The following is a 12,800-nucleotide window of genomic DNA, read 5'->3' on the forward strand; positions in this document are numbered from 1 at the left end:
CTGTGGTAAGTCTTCGACTTTGGGTCCTAGCAACTCTTAGTTGTGGGTTAGATCAACTAAGGGAATCACGTGTGCAGAGTCCTAGTGGGATTCAAGAGGCGTAAGGAACGTGATTGTACCTTAATCGGTGTGAGACTTAGTTAAGGCTCAACTACATTCCAGTCCAAAGTTAACTTGCAGTACGCTAGAGTCTGTAGCGGAATAATACAGTGTGGTGTTCAAATCTGGACTAGGTCCCAGAGTTTTTCTGCATTTACAGTTTCCTCGTTAACAAAATTTCTGGTGTCTATGTTATTTCTTTTCCGCATTAAATTTGTTTATATAATTGAAATATCACAGGTTATGCGTAGTTCAATCATAGTTAATAAATCCGACCTTGTTTGTTGAATATAACTTGATTGACTCTCGGACATTGGTTTTTGGTACCATTCCGAGTTATTCTCATATCAATCAGTCTCACGGATTTTTATCTAGTTGATTTACTGGTTTTATTGAAAGAGATAAAGCTCTTTGATATATTTCTTTATTGAGTCTCATTTTTAAGTTGGTGCTCTCGGAATTATGTTGGAGTTTAGTCCATACATATTGCCTAACGAAATATTGGGTGTGGTTGTTATAACCCCGCGTTTTCATTAACTGAAATGCTGTGAGGGTTTAATTCGGTCTCAACTACATTCCAGTCCAAAGTTAATTGGTAGTAGGCTAGTGTATGTAGCGGCTTAATACACTTTGGTGTTCAATCTGGACTAGGTCCCGAAGTTTTTATGCATTTTCGGTTTCCTCGTTAACAAAACTTCTGGTGTTTGCATGTGTTATTTCTTTTCCGCATTATATTGTCAATCTTTATAATTGAAATATCACAGATTATACGTAAATCAATCAAAGTTGATACATCCATCCTTGTTTGTTGGATACGACTTGATTGATTACTTGGAAATTGATCATTGGAATTACCCAAGTACTCTCACACGTAAATCAGGTTCACAGACTAGTCTTTGTATACTTTCTGATTGTGAGAGAAAATATATAACTCTAGATATTATTCCTTGATTAAAATTCATTAAGTTGAACTCTCGGAATTGTATTTAAGTTTTTCCATACAGGTTTCCTAAGAAAAATTTGGTGGTATATTTTGTTACCCCTACGTTTTCAATAGTATCCTGAAGATACCGTGTCTGAGTATAGGATGTCAAGTAGCACTATTGGACGGTATCAACCTTGGTATGAACACCCAGGCCACCGTCCTTAATTGGTAGAGTAGTTAACCGCTGATGTAGTAAACCAAAGTCGTCACCATCTCATACGACAATATTTCGGAGATATTGTAGCAGATATTTGTCAAATAAGGAGGTTGATGCATGTATTGCTAAAGGACTGGTGGTACGGAGGGTGAAGTACAGTTTAGAGATTCTTGCGCATTTACGTAAGAGAAGTAACTCGCATTGCGGGTCTTGTAGATTATGTATCTTATTCATGAGCTGAACAGATTTTTCGACTCTTCCTAAAACCATCTCGTTGCAAAACTGCGTGTCAAGGCTAAAAGGACCCCCAAGAAGCTTCATGCCTCTTTGTGGATTTCTAGTATTGACAGGAAAAACAGCGACAGCCTCTCCGCGAAGATCAAAGGTACGCAAGAATATTTCAGTCTTCCCAATGTTCAAGTATAGACCCCCTACATGGTCTGGAAACTTCCAAAGTGTCGCCTTCTATGGTTCCGTCGTTCAAATACCAGACGTGCAGATCCAACGTACATTGCGCAACAATCTTAGTTACAAGAGGATGTGCAGGGATAACGCAAATAAAAGGGGACCGAGCGGTTCACCATGATGCACAAAACTCAACCCATATGGAGATGTTAAGGAAGTAAGCTCGCACTTGTCGAATCAATGTGGACCTATAAACTAAGTTGAACGCATTAGAAAAGTCCACCTGCAACATTGTTTGAGTACTATGACCACCTTTCAATTCCATCAATCTGTTGGAAGCGTATAGAATCCCTTCGCCTCCACATGGGACACCAACCCCGAACTAGTGGGTACCCAAATATGAAGCAATGTCTTTATAAGCAGAGGTAGCAGCAATCTTGGGGCATAGCCTCCTCCAGATGGTTCATATTGCGATTGGACGCAAGCCCCCACCTGGTTTAAGAAGTGAAGTTAATGGGGCACTGGATATGTATTCCCCAAGCACAAAAGGACAATTTCCAGCCAGCTAAAGGTTCACTACACCTGCAATTGATTGTAGAAGCTCTTCGGAAACATCTGATGCAACACCACTTAGGGAATCCACTAGATGTTGATCCCTAAGACCATCACGTCCACACGATGTACCTTTGGGGAATCTTTGCACTGAAGATTAAACAACTTTAGAATCTACGGATAGTGCAGGTGCTAAGATGTCATCTGCAAAAATAGTAGGGGGTGGTGCATCTGGATGCTTCATCATGAGGTCATGTAATGTATCTAGGGTGGACGGAGCGATTCCATTAGAGGAAAGAACTCGTATTACTGCGGTGTAGTGACCATAGATCAACTTCTTTTTACACGCTTGCAGGTTGGCATTATCTTTCTTCTTATTGCGGGGTGTTGTAGATGTGGCATTTCTGTTAGAAAGTTGAAGCAATTTCTGTATCAGTTTACACAACCACCTGGCTCTTTCCAATCTAGTAATGTTTGATTGATAGCAGCAATATGCATCTTCTTGCATGTACCTGAACATTCTTCGACAATGCATTTAGGTAAGTAAAGATTCAGTGTACATGTAGGAAGAAGGAGAAGTCGAAGCCAATCCGTTAAATACGTTGGTCTAGCAATCGCATTGTCTAATGCAGCGTTTATGGCACAAGAGAAGTCTAATCTGCAGGGTGGGGGGAGACTAACACAATGGTGATACGGCTCTGAAAAACCGAGTTGAGCATCTCCATTGAGAGACCAATGTGTTTAACATACTCAGAATGATTGGTTACGAGATTGTCAGTACCTGGAACATGTGGTTTAACAACACCATGGATCAGGAAATCATCCCCAACTCCATTTAAAGGGCCGGCTATAATATCCCAAGGAAGTATACAGAGCTTTTTCCAAGCATGGCAACGGAAGCATTGAATGCACAGCCACGTTTGCATGTCAGACATGCATCGCTTCTGTTGATGGTGGATTTTAGTTCAGGACTAAAATTGTAAAACCAAATTTATGCACTGACATCCTATAAAGGATAAATCCACTGATAAGTGATGAATACTTCTTCACTTCGCTAATTTACCTAGTGTTGATGGTGGATTTTCATTAAAGGATAAAATTGTAAAGGCCGAAATTATGCGCTAACATCCTGCAAAAGATAAAGCCACTGATAAAATGGTGAATACTTCCTCACTATAAACTTATAGCATTATCAATTAATGCATGACCGGCCTTGTATTTTCTGTACTGCTCCACTCTCATTATTGGTGCGACATGACGACTGAGTGTTGCTCTCAGCAGAACAACACGAATCTCCAAGCGTTAATAATGAAGCATATACGAAATACCCGTACAGGCTGCAATTATCGGAGTGTTATACTAATCCGATCGAGCATCTGGACTGTCTACGTCAGTCTTGGAAATAATCACGACCACGCAAGTCGGCCACATAGGTGAAAAGTCACGCCTGACAAAAATAATCACCAAACGCCAGCCCAGAATGGGATATCCAGACTGGTGTGGAGCAGCTTGGAAAAGCTCGTGCGCACAAGACCGCCTACGGGAGTCTCAAATTCACCATGACTGTCCAACTTCACCAGCATGGTTGGACGGCGTAGATTATCCCATGACCGCTTAGGCAAAGCTTGTCCTGTACACCAGCGGACCTTCTTCCTACCTGCATGACTGACTCCTCCCTAAACTGACCAGATTACAATATACGATTGTCCGAAGTTGGGTCAGCGTGGAGAATTGAGGGTCGCAGAAAATTCCACTAAAAACCTAAAATTGATCACGACCATCCAACTTCACCACCATGGTTGGATGGCTTAGATTTACCCTGAGATGGTCGGACACATAACACCGCACTCATCGCCGGCCTAATAAGTGACCCACACAATCGGCCTCTCCAGATGAGGTATATAACACGTATTTTCGGTTAGCCAAACTAGCTAACACGCGGCCGGCCAAAAACCCAAATTAGGGTTTTGTGTCGCAAATCGATCATGAGCATCCATTTTCTCCTGCTCGAATAGAGGGTCCAGGAATAGACTAAGCAGGTCCGGTGAGTATCAACACGATATATGTGAGTCCACCTATCTCCACACCCAATCGTCCAAGGCATACCATGGCTGGTTGCCTCGATTCGCATGCCCAAACTAGGCGTGGCCACACTTCCCAATTGCGAACAAATCTCGACCACTCAACTTCGCCGGACAAATTGAGTGGCTTAGATCACGTTTCTATGGGACATTAAGGTACAGACGTGTACACCATCCCGCCATCTGCACGCCTAACTGATCAGCCAAGACCGACCAGGCTTGGTTGTCTCGAAACGCACGCATGAGATTTCTGTCGCAAATCAATCTAAGCCATTCTTCTTTGCCTGACAAATTCAGTGGTCTTGATTGCACCTTCATGAGACAGTGAGGTATAGGCGCCTACAACAGCATGCCGTCTACACGCATGCCCAATCGATCCTGCCAAATATGTCTCCCATGCTTGGATTCGACCAAGCTAAAGGTTGGTGTTTGAGCACCTCCTAAACCCTAATCCAACGGTCGCAGATGTGGGTCGCAATCCATCTCGTCCGTCCAACTTCACCAGCTTGGACGGACAACCTAAGAGAGGAGTTAGGCGACCAGTGAGGCATAACCACGATCACCGTCCACCACTCTTCCACACAAAGTGATCGTCCAAGTCAGGACTTACCTGTACAGCCTCCAAACGATCACTCGAAGATGGCTAGACATGCATCTATTTTAAGACGCTTAATCGTGACTTACTCCGTTAAGCCTTAAAACAGCGATGTTTCACACATGATGATTATATTTGATGCATTACCTGCATAGAATACACATAATATTTCACAAATATGGACTTCCTAAATAACGTGGTTATTTAATCTAGCATCACATGCTACCTTTTGTGGGTCCCACGATCCACACACTCGAGACATTAATCATGTCACAAACTGGGGGATACATACTGGGGTATTGGCCTGGCAGTTTACAGTGTGTAGCGCACAACGCGCCATCACAAGAACGTGTCAGGAAGACATGGAAGGTTAGTGATGATGGGAGAAGTGGGCAAGACTAATCGTGTGACACTAACAAACGCAACTCCACTACTCCATCACTCCACTTTCTCCACTTTCCATGAGAGACGTGGGTAACGCTCAATGACTTGTATAAATAGGTTCTCCTCCCTATTTCAAAACAAGACAAGACAACAGAAACTAAGTGTTGATACAATCGTATTCAAACACCAGAACTGATAGCCTACATTCTGTAAGCCAGTTCAGCTTTCTGATAAAAGTCATACACAGCCAACACCTTCACAATCTCAACACCTTCTTCGCTTCCCTCCCTAAGATCAACCCCATATCATTCACTTTGTGACCTAAGCAAGTCTGGAACGACCATTTCTTGGTTTAGGCCAGGTTGTACAGATTGATTTCTCGAATCACAAGCACTCCCGTGCAGTGCATTTGTTTAGGGTTTAGATTCATTTCTCATCCACACACCCCAAATTACCGAAACCGGCAGAAATAATTTTCACCCATAAACAATTGGCGACCACAGTAGGAGATTAATCTCTCGGTTGCAAAATCAATTTTCAAATCCAATTCAACCTTATCAATTTCGAAATGGTGGATCTTAGGTCTGGATCAGCAACCAATACTGACGGGACTAGCGCTGATAACACTCTCGGTGTTGATATCCCAATCAGTGGTGTCACCGTGCAGCCAGTCAATACCATCAATGTATCTCGTGGAATTACTTCCTCTACTACCAGCACCAGCGGAGCAGGAGGAGATATTCCATTGGGCGTGACACCTCCTATCACCAGATCCAGAGCAGCCGCAAACCCTGGCATCTCTTCAAGTGTAACGCCTCCAGCGCCACCAGAGCAACTGCCACCCCTTCATCAGGACGAGGAGCTAGAGGAGCAAGAGGAGGACCATCTCCCATTACCATCGTAGATTTGATGGAGATGCAGGAAGTCCTTGCTAAGACTCCAACGGATATGGCTGCAACTCAGAAAGAGGTACTCACTTTTCTTAAAGCATTAACTGATCGATTGCCACAAGAGACACGACATCCCCTGGATCCAACAAGGAACGCATTCAACGCACTCGGAGAAGGTACTTCAGCGGCGCGGGCCTACATGGACCTGATCAAAGAAGCGATAAACGACATACTCGATCTCCTCATCAAGATGACATCAGATATGAGCGGTCCTGTCATGGAGACTCCTACACTGGGACTGATCCTTACAACGATCCTTCTCAAGTCAATAGTTTCACTATGAACCAGAGATCGGTGGATCAGGAAGCGGCTTCAGTGGAAGGTTTATGCGAACTCTTACACCTCTCGAAGAATCAGGGAGCGGAGACGTTTGCTGCAATCAACCAGAGGGAGGTCACAACCGGGCCCTACATATTACTGCACGCATCAAGGATTCAGAGTTCAAGAGAGCTCCCATGGACACAGGAGCGTCTTCAAATGTGATTACCCTCAAGACTCTCAGGACAACCAAGGTCCTTTCATGTAAGATCGTACGGCAGCCTACCACAATGAGACTTTGAAGGAAACCAGACTAGCACATACGGGATCGTCCCTTCAACATATGACCAGTGCTTGAATACTATGCTAAATGAAGAATTCGTTTGTATTCCTGCATCATCGTCTTCATACGCACCAATATGCGGGGTGGAACTATTCGAATTGAGGGAATCTCCACAGGAAGAATCAGACAAGGACCATTGCATCCCACTCCCCACATGGGAGTCAATCCAGGAGGAGGACCGACTCGCATCATTGAGGGATAAGCCCCACGACGCATCTTTGCTGAAGAAACATTCTTCTTCATTCGGTGAAGCCGAAACCCATGTTCACACCAAGAGGGAACGAACTTTTGTGGCGAGTCGTGACCAGAAAGGTAAAATGGTATACCGACACTGCCATTATCAATTAGCAGGAGAGACTGTTACCCAGTCTCTCCAGCCAATGGAATGCTACAACAGCAACGAACCACAAGAACAAGTGTTAGATGCTCCACAACAGCTGCAAGATGGCGCCAACTCCACAACTGATGAGATTGAAATCGTTGAGGAATCTCCTAGGCCTATCTCCATCGGCTCAACCTTGTGTACGGATGAACGCACGAAGCTCGTGGAACTTCTCAAAGAGTACCAGGACATATTCGCTTGGAGGTATGAAGAAATGCCGGATTTAGATGAAAATTGGTCACCCATCATCTACATGTCATACCTGGATCCAAGCCGGTTAAACAATTGCAGTTCAGACACGAGGAAAATGGACAGATCAGGTACTGCATGGATTTCAGAGACTTGAACATATGTTTCCCCCAAAACGATCCTCCTCTACCTAACATCGACATGTTAGTAGATGCAACCAGCGGACACGGCATGTTCTCCTCCATGGATGGATGTAACGGCTACAACCAGATAAGGATGTACGAGCATGACGCAAGTAAGATAGCTTTTCGAACTCCTCTCGGGAATTTTTATTATATTGTAGTGCAATTTGGTTTAAAGAATGCCGGTGCAACGTATCAACGCTCTATGGCGGCAATCTTCCACTGGAGCCGATACCTCAAGGGAGCATCCTCAAGGAGATAACGATGTCCACGCGTCATGTCGAGCAAGATCTGGGCGAGTCACTCTATCATACAATGGTGCATGTCTATCGTGCTATGTTGGAGAATTTGCGCTTTTGGTCATCTACAACAGCATCTGCCTTGCTAGAAAGAACCAGTTTCGCTGAAGCAGTAAGAGGAAAACCACCGAGATACAACATCCTGCACGTCAACTCCAACTCCAGTACCGCATACACGACTGCCACAATGATGAAACAACGTCCAAGATATTTCATATCTGTATCGACGGCATAAACATTAAGAGACGCTTTCAGTCTCCCATAGAAGAAGTAGCTGCGTTACCAAAAAGAGTGTGACCGGGGACTTTTTAGCGCGTTGTCCATCTCAAACATGGATGCAAGCACGCTATCATTATGATTCCAAGATGTTCAAATACGAGTATACACTCAAGAGAACAGGCGTATTGTCAAAGATCGATGATACTCCTGGATGTCTATGAAACACAACGTAGTAAAGACGGCCTCATGAAACCAGTGTGACAACATCTATCAAGTCGAAGGCTCAGTGGATACTCGTGGTCAGGGGACTGTCTCCCTCTTTTTTACTCCAGAGGCAACATCAAGAAGTTATCGGTTTCATCATGCTTCTTCCTTTAATAACAAGAGACTGCCAAGTTCGTGTCTGTATCTGTCACGCCTATTCCTACCAGTCTCTTCTGATCACAACTGCAGCTAAGAACCGTTGGTTGTTTGTTGATACCAGTGCCCGAGCTTCACCACAGCAACAACTACTACGAACATAGGTAATCCGAACTTTTGCATATTTTATTTTCCCAAGGAGAAGTAATAGAGCTACGGAGGCAAGATGGCGATATCTTTATGATAAACCCATCGACCATACAAACCATGTAAACCACGCTTGGGGACTGAGGCTCAGCATGAAGTTCCTTCACCGTCAGTCAAGGACTTCTTCAAAACGAGAGAGATGGTCAATCAAGAAACATGGAATTCGCAAGGGTAAATCAAACTGAAGAGGAAGCCACTTCAACGCTCCCTCCAACAGGAGCTGCTTCAATGGTCTATTCAGGAACCGCCTCAACGCTCTCTTCGGTACCCACGTTCGCTTCAGAATCTTGCTTTAATGCTATCTCCAGGAGCCGCCTCCACGTTCACTCCAGAAGCTGCTTTAACGCTCTCTGCAGGACCCACATTCACATTTGAGCACATAAAGTTCATTTTTGAGCAAAGCAAGCACGCGGTGAGTCCCACGTTCGAGCAGGAAGCGAGGCCGGTGTTTGGTCGAAGTAGTAAGGATGACACTCGAGCAAGCACATAAACCGTACGGGAAAAGCAAGCAAGGCTGGTATTGGGCCACGTCAGCAAACAAGGACGGTGTTGCTCAAGTCCGCGAAGATGGTATTGGTCGAGATCGCAAAGCTAATATCCCGTCACGCAAGCAAGACTGACATCACGTCACGCAAGTAGGCTTGTATTGGGTCACGTCAAGCCTGTATTGGTCAAGGACGATCAAGGTCACAAGGCTGGTATTAGGCCAAGTCAGCAAACAGCCGGTGTTGATCAGGTTCATAAGGCTGGTATTCGAATGAAATAGGCGCAAACAGCAGGGCCGGTTTTTAGTCGAAGCACAGGGCCGACGTTTGAAGCATGTACACGGTGGACCCGTGTTTGATCGAAGCATGTACATCTGCCCATGTTCGAAGAAAGCATGCTTACATCGGGTCCCACATTCGACCAAAGAAGGCACAAAGTGGACCCACGTTTAACCGAAGCAGGCACAACAAGCCCACGTTCTATCAAGCAGGCGCATGATGAGTCCCACGGTTGAGCGAAGCAGGCCGACCCACATGCCTATCAAACAGGTGCAACAGGGTGACGTTTGGTCGAAGCATATACATGGTGGGGTCCACATCCGTCTAGGGTTACACGCACATTTTTCTATGGGAAGAGGAGCATACAAGTTCTATTTCCTTCATGGCTCGAATACCCGAAGGACGAAACCGGTCCCACCAAGGTCGTCGTCACACCTGGCGTACTCCCACGAACGAAGCAGCCACAGCACCCCCCGCATTTGAGCGGAGCAAGAACGAAGTGGGCTCTCGACAGAAGCAGGCATATCAAGGTCGATCGAAGCAGGCAAGACTGACATCATGCTAGGGGAACGCTCTCCTAGACGCCTCTTGAACGTGACATGCTCCAAGGACAGGACGACCCGTCTCTCCTGATAACATCTAACTTTGTCTCATAATTTTTATCTGTATATGTCACCATCTGATGCCTACCCCACAATAGTGTAACCATTATGTGCTAGGAAGGGGACTTAATGTTGATGGTGGATTTTAGTTCAGGGCTAAAATTGTAAAACCAAATTTATGCACTGACATCCTGTAAAGGATAAAGCCACTGATAAGTGATGAATACTTCTTCACTTCGCTAATTTACCTAGTGTTGATGGTGGATTTTCATTAAAGGCTAAAATTGTAAAGGCCGAAATTATGCGCTAACATCCTGCAAAGGATAAAGCCACTGATAAAATGGTGAATACTTCCTCACTATAAACTTATAGCATTATCAATTAATGCATCACCAGCCTTGTATTTTTTTTACTGCTCCACTCTCATTATTGGTGCGGCATGACGATTGAGTGTTGCTCTCAGCAGAGCAACACGAATCTCCAAGCGTTAATAATGAAGCATATACGAAATACCCGTACATGATGTAATTCTCAGAGTGTTATACTAACCCGGTCGAGCATCTGGACTGTCTATGTCAGTCTTGGAAATAATCACGACCATGAAAGTCGGCCACATAGGTGCAAAATCACGCCTGACAAAAATAATCACCAAACGCCAGCCCAGAATGGGATATCCAGACTGGTGTGGAGCAGCTTGGAAAAGCTCGTGCGCACAAGACCGCCTACGGCAGTCTCAAATTCATCATGATCGTCCAACTTCACCAGCATGGTTGGACGGCGTAGATTATCCCATGACCGGTTAGGCAAAGCTTGTCCTGTACACCGGCGGACCTTCTTCCTACTTGCATGACCGACTCTTCCCTAACCTGACCAGATTGCAATATATGATTGTCTGAAGTTGGGTCAGTGTGGAGAATTGAGGGTCGCAGAAAAGTCCACTAAAAACCTAAAATTGATTACGACCATCCAACTTCACCAGCATGGTTGGATGGCTTAGATTTACCCTGAGATGGTCGGACACATACCACCGCACTCAGCACCGGCGTAATAAGTGCCCCACACAATCGGCCTCTCCAGATGAGGTATATAACACGTATTTTCGGTTAGCAAAACTAGCTAACACGCGGCCGGCCAAAAACCCTAATTAGGGTTTTGTGTCGCAAATCGATCACGAGCATCCATTTTCTCCTGCTCCAATGGAGGGTCCAGGAATAGACTAAGCAGGTCTGATGAGTATCCACACGATCACGGTGGACCCACCTATCTCCACACCCGATCGGCCAAGGCATACCATGGCTGGTTGCCTCGATTCGCATGCCCAAACTAGGCGTGGTCACACTTCCCAATTGCGAACCAATCTCGACCACTCAACTTCGCCGTAAAAATTGAGTGGCTTAGATCACGTTTCTATGGGACAATAAGGTACAGACGTGTACACCATCCCGCCATCTGCACGCCTAACTGATCGGCCAAGACCGACCAGGCTTGGTCATCCCGAAACGCGCGTCCGAAGTAGGCATGACGCGCGGCCTTTGCGGCATGAGATTTCTGTCGCAAATCAATCTTATCCATTCCTCTTTTCCTGAAAAATTCAGTGATCTAGATTGCACCTTCATGAGACAGTGAGGCATAGGCGCCTACACCAGCATGTCTACTACACGCATGCCCGATCGGCCCTGCCAAATATTTCTCCCATGCTTGGATTCGACCAAGCTAAAGTTTGGTGTTTGAGCACCTCCTAAACCCTAATCCAACGGTCGCAGATGTGGGTCGCAATCCATCTCGTCCGTCCAACTTCACCAACTTGGACTGACAACCTAAGATATGAGTTAGGCGACCAGTGAGGCATTACCACGATCATCGTCCACCACTCTTCCACACAAAGTGATCGGCCAAATCAGGACTTACCTGTACAGCCTCCAAACGATCACTCGAAGATGGCTAGACATGCATCTATTTTAAGACGCTTAATCGTGACTTACTCCGTTAAGCCTTAAAACAGTGATGCTTCACACATGCTGATTATATTCGATGCATTACCTGCATAGAATACACACGATATTTCACAAATATCGACTTCCTAAATAACTTAGTTATTTAATCTAGCATCACATGCTACCATTTTGAGGGTCCCACGATCCACACACTCGAGACATTAATCATGTCACAAACTGGGGGATACACACTGGGGTATTGGTCTGGCGGTTTACAGCGTGTAGCGCACAACGCGCCATCACAAGAACGTGTCAGGAAGACATGGACGGTTAGTGATGATGGGAGAAGTGGGCAAGACTAATCGTGTGACACTAACACACGCAACTCTACTACTTCATCACTCCACTTTCTCCACTTCCCATGAAATATGTAGGTAAGGCTCAATGACTTGTGTAAATAGGTTCTCCTCCCTATTTCAAAACAAGACAAGACAACGAAAACCAAGTGTTGATACAATCGTATTCAAACACCAGAACTGATAGCTTACATTCTGTAAGCCAGTTCATCTTTCTGATAAAAGTCATACACAGCCAACACCTTCACAATCTCAACACCTTCTTCGCTTCCCTCCCTAAGATCAACCCCATCTCCTTCACTTTGTGACCGAAGCAAGTCTGGAACGGCCAATTCTTGGTTTAGTCCAGAGTTGTACAGATTGATTTCTCGAATCACAAGCACTCCCGTGCAGTGCATTTATTTAGGGTTTAGATTCATTTCTCATCCACACACCCCAAATTACCAAAACCGGTAGAAATCGTTTTCACCCATAAACGGCTCCCAAGATGCAAAGCA

Source organism: Papaver somniferum, chromosome 10, assembly GCF_003573695.1.
Source record: "Papaver somniferum cultivar HN1 chromosome 10, ASM357369v1, whole genome shotgun sequence".
NCBI classification, from domain to species: Eukaryota; Viridiplantae; Streptophyta; class Magnoliopsida; order Ranunculales; family Papaveraceae; genus Papaver; species Papaver somniferum.